The sequence below is a fragment of the Chiloscyllium punctatum genome, chromosome 32 (genome assembly GCF_047496795.1).
Source record: "Chiloscyllium punctatum isolate Juve2018m chromosome 32, sChiPun1.3, whole genome shotgun sequence".
In the NCBI taxonomy this organism is placed as follows: domain Eukaryota; kingdom Metazoa; phylum Chordata; class Chondrichthyes; order Orectolobiformes; family Hemiscylliidae; genus Chiloscyllium; species Chiloscyllium punctatum.
This window is the reverse complement of record NC_092770.1, coordinates 60,340,146-60,352,486: the sequence shown is the minus strand read 5'-3', so window position 1 is coordinate 60,352,486 and position 12,341 is coordinate 60,340,146.

Genomic DNA, 12,341 nt, shown 5'->3' with positions numbered 1-12,341 from the left:
TTAGTTCTTTTTCGGATACTAGTCTTCTGCCAATTTGATTCACTCCACATAGTATCATGTAATAGCTCAAGGTACTAGAAGCTGCAAAGGCAACAGGTTCTGACAACATTCTGGAAATAGTACTGAAGGCTTGTGCTCCAGAATTTGCCGCTGCCCTAGCCAAGCTGTTCCAGTACAGCTACAACACTGGCACCCACCTGACAGGGTGGAAAATTGCCCAGGAAAGACCTGTACACACAAAGCAGGCCAAATCCAACCCAACTCATCACTCGACTCTCGATCATCAGTAAAGTGATGGAAGGTGACCCCAACAATACTACCTGCTCAGTAATAACCTGCTTGGTGACACCCAGTTTGGGTTCTGCCAGGTCCACCCAGCTCCTGACCTCATTACAGCCTTGGTTCAAACATGGACAAAAGAGCTGAATTCCAGAGGGGAGGTGAGAGTGACAGCTTCTGACATCAAGGCTGTATTTGACCAAGTGTGGCATCAAAGAGCTATACCACTGATTAAAATTCTTGTTAATGACAGCATGCATATTTGCCATTAAATGGTACTCAGATAAGATGCTGTAAGGTACACTATGTGCTTTATACAGGGTCCCCTGACCCAGTTCGCTTGCACATGTGACTAAAATTCTGGTTCGATTTGGCCTGCTTTGTGTGTACAGGTTTTCAGATTCGATTCCCTAAAGTGTGGAAACAGGCCCTTCGGCCCAACAAGTCCACACCGGCCGTCAGGAGAGTAACCACCCAGACCCATTTCCCTCTGACTAATGCTCCTAACACTATGGGCAATTTAGCATGGCCAATCCACCTGGCCTGCACATCTCTGGACTGTGGGAGGAAACTGGAACACCTGGACGAAACCCACTGTATCCTGGGCAATTTTCCACATTGTTGGGTGGGTGCCTGTGTTGTAGCTGTGCTGGACCAGCTTGGCAAGGGTAGCGGCAAATTCTGGAGCACAGGTTTTCAGTACTGTTTAAGCAGAATTTAAAGATGTGACATTTTATTCCTTCAGCTCGAGTGTGACATTTCTAATATTTAGCAACCACACTTCAGAAGTGTTTAATTACCTGCAAGTTTGTTTTGGATATCCTGAGGTTATAAAAGGTGCTATAGAAATGGAAGTTTTTATTCTTTGTAACGCTCCGATTCAGTGGAAATCTGTTTCTACTCTTTAATTTGAACTGAGGTAAATGCTTCCTCATTATTATCGTTCCTCAAGAAAGGGATATTTTCAATTTGTTCTTAGGGAACTTTGAATGTCCATAATATAGATGTGTGAATGGCCATCTACAAAGGTTGGATCACTTCCAAAGCCTAATTAAACTATACTAGGTTGCTAGATGGAGCATCACATCAGGATAGCTTAGTCCACTCAGTCATGAAGTAGTCTGTGTCTCAAGCTGACTGATGGTGACAGCACTCCCAATAAGTGACTCATAGAAAGAGATTTAAAAGATTTATCTTTTCTATGAGTGGAGGGCTGTTAGAGAGCTCAAAGAAATATCTGATCAGAAGCCTTGTGGAGACTGGGAGAATCTGATTCAGGCTTGTTCACAGACTCTCAACAGCTCCATCTGTGGGCCACATAGGACTGGCATGGGGAAAATTGAAGCCCAGTATTTGAATAAAGTTAGAGAATCCCTGAAAACAGGCTATTTGGCCCACTGAGTCCACCCTGCCTGACTGAAGAGCTTCCGATTCAGACCTACCCCATCCCCCACCACCTTGCATTTCCCATGGCTAACCCATCCCGTCTGCACCTCCCTGGACAGTATGGGTAATTTAGCATGGCCAATCCACCTAAGCTGCACAGCTTTGGGCTGTGGGAGGAAATCCACGCAGACAGAAAGAGAAATAGCAAACTCTGGACAGACATTCGAGTGTACAATCGAATCCGTGTCCCTGTCGTGGTGAGGTAGCAGTGGCTGAGATACAGGCAAAACTGATGACTGCAGATGCTGGAGATCAGAGTCTATATCAATATTTCGGGCAACGTCGATTTTCCTGCTCCTCGGATGCTGCCTGACCTGCTGTGCTTTTCCAGCACCACTCTCATCTAGTAGCTGAGATATGACTCAACACTGGCTTAGGAAGGCTGTGTTGGGCTGGGAATGGCGGTGGGTGAAAGCCTTTGTTAGTTGGACAATATGGTGATAACTCCGGTATTACCGGCACAATGACCAACACAATAAGCTACTCCTTTTAAGGTACCAATCAGATACAAACGAAGTAATGTTGTTCTAATCAAACTGAAAGCTCAGTGGAAGTTGTACGGTTCTGAAATCAAGGTTCATGTTCCATTCAGCTCCACCAAATCTGATGGTTTCACACTGTCTTTGGGTTCCTGGAGATAGCTGCGATCTGTACAAACACCAGAGCTGATGTATTCTGCACAGCTCCTTACAACCATAAGTGCTTGTGCCTAGTAGGTTAATGCAAACTGTACCTATTGCTACAATGCAATAAGCTACCTTGTTACGTCAGACAACTGCCTCTTCTGTTTAGACTCATCTATGATCTAGCATCCATTATTGATAATTAGACTGGCCTTAGACTCAGCATACAATACAAACAGTGCAAACCACATGATCATCATCAGCGGACACATAGAATCCATTTGACTCAAAAGAAAGACAATAGAGCAATTGAAGAAAGTTGAATTTGTCACTTTAAGTAGACTATAGGCAGCACCATGGCTCAGCGGTTAGCACTGCTGCCTCCCAGCATCAGGGATCTGGGTTCAATTCCACCCTCAGGCAGCTAGTTTTGTTGAGTTTGCACATTCTCCCCGGATCTGTGTGGGTTTCTGCAGGCTGCTCTGGTTTCCTCCCACAGTCCAAAGACATGCAGGTTAGGTGGATTGACCATGTTAAATTGCCCACAGTGTCCAGGGGTGTGCAGGTTAGCTTGGTTAGCCATGGGAAATGCAGGGATACATGGATAGGGTGGGCGTGTGAGTTTGGGCCAAAGGCTCTTCAGAGGGTCACAGTGGATTTGTTGGGCTGAATGGCCTGTTTCCACACTATAGGAATTCTATGAAGACACACAAAAAGCCAGTGGCTAAAATGCCAAGAATCAGGAGCATCAAAGAGCGAGTCCACTAGTCAAAAGACAAACCTTCACCCAGAGTTTGGTAAGAGGCACAGGGAGAATTGGGTGGACTTGGTAAAGAGAAAGTAAACAGATATGCCAGATAAGAAATGATGGCCTCAGCAAAGGAGATTCTGTGGGGAATGAAAGAAGACTTTAGGATTAAAGATCTGTGAGGGAAAGCAGACGGCAGGGAGAATACTTCTTGCAAACAGCACAACGGTCAAAAGGGGAAATTACGGAAGTCAAACAGACAGCTCTCATCTCAGAAAAACTAAGCTGCCATTGTGAATAGGTTCATCAGGCACAGCTGCAAAGCATGTGAAAGGGTCAGAAATGTAACTTTTGGCAGAGCTCTCGAACAGGAGGCGAGGGCTCAGAATTAATTTCATTCAGACAAGAATAAATTCAGGGACAGATTCGAGAGAAGGAAAACCAGAAGAACCTCAAGACTTCAGAGGACAAGGACTGAGTAATTAAACCATTTTGACAGGACAGTTTATAAATATTATGATCAGAGAACTTCATTTTTAAAAAAGTTGTGCTGAAAAGGTGTACTTTGTGCTTGGACTATGAAAGGTGAGGAAAAGTCTACTTCTTTTATTCTGGCCCAAGCATTTATTGGCCATCCCTACTTGCCCTTGAGAAGGTGGTGGTAAGCTGTCTTCGTGAATCACCACAACCCATGTGCTGTAATTAAACCCACAATGCCCTGAGGGAGGGAATTCAGGATTTTAATCCAAATCAGGATTGTGAGTGACTTGGACGGAACTTGCAGCTGATGGTGTTCCTATGTATCGTTGTCATTCCAGTTGGGAGTCGGTTGTGGGTTTGAAAGGTGCTGTCTGTTGATCATAGAATCCCTACAGTGTGGAAACAGGCCATTTAGTCCAACAAGTCCACACTGATCCTCCAAAGAGTATCCCATCCAGTCCCATTCCCCTACCCTATTACTTTACATACCCTGACTAATGCACCTAACCTGTATTTCCCTGAACACTATGGGCAATTTAGCATGGCCAATTCACCTAACCTGCACACCTTTGGACTGTGGGAAGAAACTGGAGAACCCGAAGGAAATCCACGGAGACGCAGGGAGAATGTGCAAACTCCACATAGACAGTTTCCCAAGGCTGGAATCGAACCTGGGTCCCCAGCGCTCATGTGCTACCCCACTGAGCCACCTTGATTGAAAGAAGAACAAAGTAAACCTTGCTTCACCTAGATGGTGTGTTTGGGGTCTTAGAGGATGAAGAGGGAAGGAGGTCTCATTTCATCTTCTGCTCTGGAGACCCACACTATCTCTTCCCCTTCCTTCTCTGACCGTAACATAAAAATCACTATTTTCCAGCTGTTTTTCAGCTCTGAAGAAGAATCATATTGGAGTCAAAGTGTAACTGTCTGTCTCCTTCTCCACGGATGCTGCCAGATCTACTAAGTTTCTCCAGCGCCTTCTGTTTTTATGTCACTCATTTCTCTTTCTGATTCAGTTGAATGTTCTAATTACCGATCTCCAACAGTAAATACGGCAACTTCCACCTCACTGTCAACAAGGGCCTGATCAGGTATACCCGAGAACTCTGTGGAAAGTGATTGCTGGGCCTTTTGCTGAGATATTTGTATCATCTATAGTCACAGGTGAGGTGCCGGAAGACTGGAGGTTGGCTAACGTGGTGCCACAGTTTAAGAAGGATGGTAAGGACAAGCCAGGGAACTATAGACGGGTGAGCCTGACGGTGGTGGTGGGCATGTTGTTGGAGGGAATCCTGAGGGACAGGATGGACATGTATTTGGAAAGGCAAGGACTGATTAGGGATAGTCAACATGGCTTTATGCGTGGGAAATCATGTCTCACAAACTTGATTGAGTGTTTTGAGGAAGTAACAAAGAGGATTGATAAGGGCAGAGCAGTAGATGTGATCTATATGGACTTCAGCAAGCTGTCCGACAAGGTTCCTCATGGGATACTGATTAGCAAGGTTAGATCTCATGGAATACAGGGATAACTAGCCATTTGGATACAGAACTGGCTCAACGGTAGAAGACAGAGGGTGGTGGTGGAGGGTTGTTTTTCAGACTGGAGGCCTGTGACCAGTGGAGTGCCACAAGGATCGGTGCTGGGTCCTCTACTTTTTGTCATTTACATAGATGCGAGCATAAGAGGTACAGTTAGTAAGTTTGCAGATGGCACCAAAATTGGAGGTGTAGTGGACAGCAAACAGGGTTACCTCAAATTACAACAGGATTTGGACCAGATGGGCCAATGGGCTGAGAAGTGGCAGATGGAGTTTAATTCAGATAAATGCGAGGTGCTGCATTTTGGAAAAGCAAATCTTAACAGGATTTATACACTTAATGGTAAGGTCCTAGGGAGTGTTGCTGAACAAAGAGACCTTGGAGTGTAGGTTCATAGCTCCTTGAAAGTGGAGTCCCAGGTAGATAGGATAGTGAAGAAGGCGTTTGGTATGATTTCCTTTATCAGGAAGAGTATTGAGTACAGGAGTCGGGAAGGTCATGTTGCAGCTGTACAGGACATTGGCTAGGCCATGTTGGAATATTGCATGCAATTCTGGTCTCCTTCCTATCAGAAAGATGTTGTGAATCTTGAAAGGGTTCAGAAAAGATTTATAAGAATGTTGCCAGGGTTAGAGGATCTGAGCTACAGGGAGAGGCTGAACAGGCTGGGGCTGTTTTACCTGGAGCGTTGGAGGTTGAGGAGTGACTTTATAGAGTTTTACAGAATTATGAGGGGCATGGATAGGGTAAATAGGCAAAGTCCTTTCCCTGGGATCGGGGAGTCCAGAACTAGAGGGCATAGGTTTAGAGTGAGAGGGGAAATATATAAAATAGACCTAAGGGGCAGAGGGTGGTACGTTTATGGAAAGAGCTGCCAGAGGATGTGTTGGAGGCTGGTACAATTGCAACATTTAAGACGCATTTGGATGGGTTTATGAATGGGAAGGGTTTGGAGAGATATGGGCCGGGTGCTGGCAGGTTGGACTAGATTGGGTTAGGCTATCTAGTCAGCATGGACGGCTGGACTGAAGGGTTTGTTTCCATGCTGTACATCTCGATGACTCTATGACTCTAAATCCTGGTCTGTGAGAGCTGGACACACCCAGCCAAGCTGCTTCTATTGTTCCAACTTTTAAAGAAAACCCAAGACCTCCCAAGCTGTTTATGTTATCACAGACTGCTCCCACCTTTCGTTCAATCTCTCTCTTAAAAGAAACCAAGATGAAATACACCTCTTACAGCCACAGCATCATCACTCTAGGCGTCGGAAACAAACAGGAACAGCACTCACAAAGGTGAAATGAATGAAGCACATCTGAGGGCACAAGCTACACTAGCTGGACCCCACGATTAATCAGACTGTTTTTCAGTCTGCTCTCTGTTGCAAAGGGGGAGATTGCATTTATATAAAGAGTGTATGATAGAGCCTCCCTCTGACCACACTTCTCCAGTTTATGTGAGGACACTGGAACAAGGCTTTCTGACTCGATTCTGACTCTGGATGCGAGAGGGAGTGCTGCTAAACAAACCAAGCTACCATTCAAACACTCCAAGAACTCCCCTGGATGAATAACATTGACAGCAAAAAGGTGCAAGAAATATAGAAAGAGAAAAGCATTGGGTGGAGATGTGAGAGACGCATTAACAATGTAGACACACCTCCTGGTGCTAGCCAATAATATGTTCCTCCCAGAGATCTCCCTGGTGATTGTGTCAGCCATTGATATTTTCAAGAGAACAGTCACATAGGAACAATGTCCAATCACACTTACTATAAATGAAGAAATGGCTGAACTCCCTGGTTACAGTGGTGGCTATAGATCCTATCGACAATGTTCCAGCTCTCCTATTAAGGACTCGTGCTCTAGATCGAGCTAAAATCCATGCCAAGCTGTTCTCATATAACACTGACATTTACTGACAGTCCATCTCGAAGGACAAGGGCAGCAGATACATTGGAACACCACCATCTGTAATTCCCTTCCGAGCCTCACACCACCTCCCCTCTACCCCAACTTGGAAATATTTCCCAACTTGGAAATAAAACTTTCCTTTACTGTCGCTGGGTCAAAATCCTGGAATTCCATCCCTAACAGCATTGTGGCTGTCCCTACATGACATGCGCTTCAGCTGCTCCAGGCGAAAGGCATTTTGAGAAACGTTTGTATCAATTTGAATTTGAATTTAGCCTTTAATCATCATATATGAGAACTGATTTAAGGTGTATTGCACTAAAAAAGATGTAAAAGAGATTTGGATAAATGATTGTATTGCAAACTAAGGCTAACTTTTTATCTGTTTAAAGCTTTAGAAAACCATTTGTAAAGTCCTATTTACCATTCCTATTGAATTCTTTGATTCTGATTAAAGTTGTCTCTTTCACTAAGTGCAGGCACCTTACTGAAAACTAATCTGCAAAACTAATCAAATCATGATTTGTGTAATCAAACCACACATTATTACCAGTGTAAATGTACTACCTTCACCAAGGAAGGGGAAATGTTGGCCCTGCCAATTCAAACCCCAACAATAAAAGAAATTTTCTGAATCAACTGGGGAAAGCAGAACTGGTGGTAACAGAGATGACGCAGGGTTATACGAGGGATGAATGTTAATCATTTTCGAAATTATGTGAAAATTGAACAGCATATGCACATTTTGCAATATTTCAACAATTTAATATTTACATACTGGGCTAAAGAAATAAAATATTGATGTTTCCAAACTCAAAAAGATGTTAATTATGCACCGAGAGGATGCGAGCATATGTTGTGAACGCTGCGGCTGTCCTGTGTTATGTGTTTGTGATGGTGATACTGTTGCTGCTGTATTTGTTACTGCTGTGATACAGTGAGGAGCATTGAATGCTAAAGCATCTCAATGGAGGGCCTAAGGTGCTGTGAGGCTGCATGCACTACCCTTCAGGCTTGCCTCACATGCCCCGTAGCCCAGTGGGATAAAGCAAGCCTTTGTCAAGGTGAGGAATGGAACAAACCTCTTTGAGTTATCATGAACTGAGTCTCAAGCGGATGGCTGACCATTCAATGCAGAATTTGACAGTGTTGAACTTACTCAGAGAGGCTGGGCGGAAATAGCTGGTGTTGAGATGTCACACAAGTAAGTTGTGTTAAACTGTCCCGATGTTTAAGAGAAAAGGAAAAGTTTAATTTGTGTCGAGCCTTTTATAACATGTACACGGCATGGCCATGATCATAACTCCGGATTATCTATGGATAAATCACGTTTTAATTCCCATCGGATAGAAGGCTAAACTGGATGTAAATTCAGTGGCTCTTTGGAGAGAAGGAAGAGAGTGAGAGATTCTAGAATGTCACACTTGAGAAAAAGGAATTCAAAGTGATGGACATAAAATGGATTAAGATACAACAAAATGAACTATAATCTTTTGGAAGCATTCCCTGTCTGTGAACACAATGGGAGAAAGTAGGCAATCTGTAAGCAAACAATGTGTTGTGTCTTCTCCTTTTATGAATGCACAGCAGCAGGAGTTAGCCCTGCTCTGTGAGTTCTTGTTAAGGAAGGTGTGTCTAGTGATCTGAAGTACTTATGCATAGTAGCCAAGGTTCAAGCATTAGTTGCTGTGAAATTCACAGCTGAAGAACCAGATATCAGTTACCCCTGCATTGCAGGTAAAGAAATATTTGACTCTGAGTGTTAGAAGCCAACCAGAGAAGATCATCTGTTTTTCTTGATATTGCTCAAGGGTTACATATTGGTTACATAGGAGTCTATATCTTCACACTTGCGCTGTAGCACGTTATGCACCTGCCTGGGGAAGGGTGGACTGAGGAAAGACTGGACCTCAGTTTGTTGTCCTTCCTGAAAAGATAGCTCCAACAACAGTGCAGCATTTCAGTGGCATTGCACTGGCGTGTCAGCCTAGATACTTGTGTACAAGCGACAACATCCTGATTTCCAAGCAGAGGTGCTCCCAAGCAAGCCACAGCTGACCGGTATTGAGACCAGAGCCTCATCATAGAGGAACATGAAATCAGCTTCAATATACAGCTAACCTGAGAGCTTTTCACATTGAAGAAGGGTCAGTGGACTCGAAACATTAACTCTGTTTTCTGCCTGTGGTTGCTGAGTTTCTCCACCAATTTCTGTCAGTGTTTCACACTGATATTAGGATCTGGCACCACTTGTTGGCACAATACCGACAATCAGAGGCACTTCAGGTCTTACTCACTACAGGTCTGTGTTCCCAGGGGATACTCCTCACATGCATTACTACCACACCAGTCTTCACTGGTACCACCCAACTTCACCACAGGCATTACCCTGCCCTGTCTATGCCCATGGAACTCATAACTGCCCTGAGTTTTCAGACAGAGACTCATTCCAAATGGGTTCTTTTGGTTCACACAAGTGCCTCACGATTTTAATGAGAGCTAAGGTTTACACTCCCAGTAGCTGCTGGAGGACGGAGTGCTGTGCATCCACAGCTAATCTCCCATTTCTCTTTGCTATTATGGGTTGTCTTGTTTCGACAGCAATTAATTTTGAAAACTGCGAGACGCTATAGAAATCTGATAATTGCATCTAATTCCATGATTGAAATGTTGACAAGCAATTGCACTGAGTAATCAGGGTTTCCATTTGAGGCGATTAGCCGAATAACTGTTTGTAAACGTATCAGTAAAAGACACTTATGGGTGAAAGCTGCCAATGTAGAGGGCACTATATTGTCTTGTGGGTTCATTCTTTGAATGGTTCGGCAGACGAAAGCAGATCTGGTTTGTACTTGGCAAGCAGATGCAGTAGGGCTGGTTGAGAAAAGCTGTGGGTGACCTTGTGTAAATTTGCTACTGGGGCGTCGTTATACCCCAGCCCATCTTCTGCTGTCATGCCATGATGATCGTCTTCCTGCCCTTCTTCGAAACAGTGCAATGGGACCTGGGCAAAGAGGTGAGGTGTCAGTTTAATCATACAATAAGAAGACGGCACCCCCAACAAGGTAACACACCCTACTACGGCATGGAAATGTCACTATAATATGAGTCTCTGACCATGACTCTATGACTATAAAGTTTTTCTTATGGTCACACCCTGAAATAGGACCTGAGCCCACAACGTTATGACACAAAGGCAAGGAGGTGACCAACTGAGACACAGCTGACATGGCTAAAAGAACAGATGTGAGGTGTTAGGAGCTGACACATCAGAGTAATTCCCTCTGTGTGAAAGCTCAATGTGAATGGGGAGGAAATTATTCCACTGTTGTTTACAAGCCCTTCAGACTAACAACTGAGTCAAGAAAAGCAATGGCATTCTTGCCTAGATTGGTCAGAGCACTGAATACAGAAGTTGAGGTGTCACATTACAGCTGTACAGGACATTGGTCAGGCCACATTTGGAATATTGCATGCAATTCCCGGCTCATCCTACTATAGCCGGAATGTTGTTAAACTGGAAACGGTGCGGAAAAGTGAATTGACCATGCTAAATTGCCCACTGTGTTCAGGGACGCGTAGGTTAGGAGCATTAGTCCGGGGTAAATGTAGAGTAATAGGGGAATGGGTCTGGGTGGGTTACTTTTTGGAGGGTCAGTGTGAACATGTTGGGCCAATGGCCTGTTTCCACACTGTAGCATTCTATGATTCTATGAGAACTGGCTGTTCAACAAATCATTAAACAGTACAGCTTGAAGAAGGCCATTCAGTCTTACACACCTGTAGTGGCAATCCAATTTATCCTGTATACCATTCAGAATTATAAAATCCCTACAGCATGGAAACAGACCATTTGGCCCATCAGATTCCTGATGAAGGGCTTTTGCCCAAAACATCGATTTTCCTGCTCCTCGGATGCTGCCTGACCTGCTCTGCTTTTCCAGCACCACTCTGATCTAAACATTTGCCCCTTCAAGTCAACACCAACCCTCCAAATAGCACCCCATCCAGATCCACTCTATCCCTGTAATCCTGCATTTCCCATGACCAATCCACCTGACCTGTACATCTTTGGACTGTGGGAGAGAACAGTGGCCCGCTGGAATTGAACCCAGTGCTGTAAGAAGCAGTGCTAGTCACTGAGCTGCCCCACTCTTAGCAAATCCTCTGAAGGGTTTCATTTTTCAAGCATTTGTAAATTATTGTGAAATCTATTTGTCTTGAGCTATTACTTTTGAAATATGTCCCTTCAAGATTGCAAAATGCAAGTGAGCCAAGTAGCTGATATTATCACATGATCACTGGCTCCAGGCTCTGTTCACTATAGCTGTGTCTCAAGATTATTCTGTATTGTATAAATTAGTTTAGCTGTAAATAAACCCAACATAGATCTTCAATTCACTGGAATCCACAAACTTCCTTTATGTTACCATTAGAAACCACCAGAATATTATTATAGCTTTCACAAAGTACATTACAGATCATGACATCTTCTTGAGGTTTCCCATTAAAAAGCAAAATTCTCCACAAAGTCAAATACTTGATGTTGTGGCCAGCTCTCTGCTCTCTGCTGTTGGTACCTTATGCTTTCCTGGTGTATTTGTTTCTTTTTGTGATCCCTTTCCTGGCCACTAAATCTCTCACGGCTGAGCTTGGAACTGTGACAGACATCAAAGCCCAGCTCAGTCCTCTTTTCCTTCTGAAATTACGACTATCCAACTGACCCATCAGTTAGTAAAACGCCTACCTACCTCTAGTTTGTGAGTTAACCCTCCATTGCCAGTGAGAGTCAAATCTCAACTCATTTGGCTCAGTTGCCCATCGAATAAACATACAATAAGGGCACTTGCTAATTAATTTGTGCACAGATGTATATTAATAGGGCCAAGGTGCCATTTAAGTATCTAATTATCTTGGAACTTTTAAAACAAGAAGAGTCTGAACTTCCACTATAACTCATTATAATGGCGAATGGACTTTGTTATCTGAATTAATGTTTCCTGTGCGATTCCCAGTATTATGGAGAACATAACCATGCAAAATGCTGAACTCACAAGGAGCTTGTTATAATGATGATGTACTGCACTTCTTTAATGCTTCATTATGTGAAACGAAGACATCAGAAAAGTGTAAGGGGCCTAATAGCAGAGACCTGGCTGCAACATCAGGTATTTGACATTATGGAGAAATTTGGGTTTATAACCTTAATGGGAAGCCTCAAGAAGATGTTATAATCTGTAACGTACTTGATGAAGGAGCAGTGCTCTGAAAGCTTGCACTCTCAAATAAACCTTCTAGACTATAACCTGG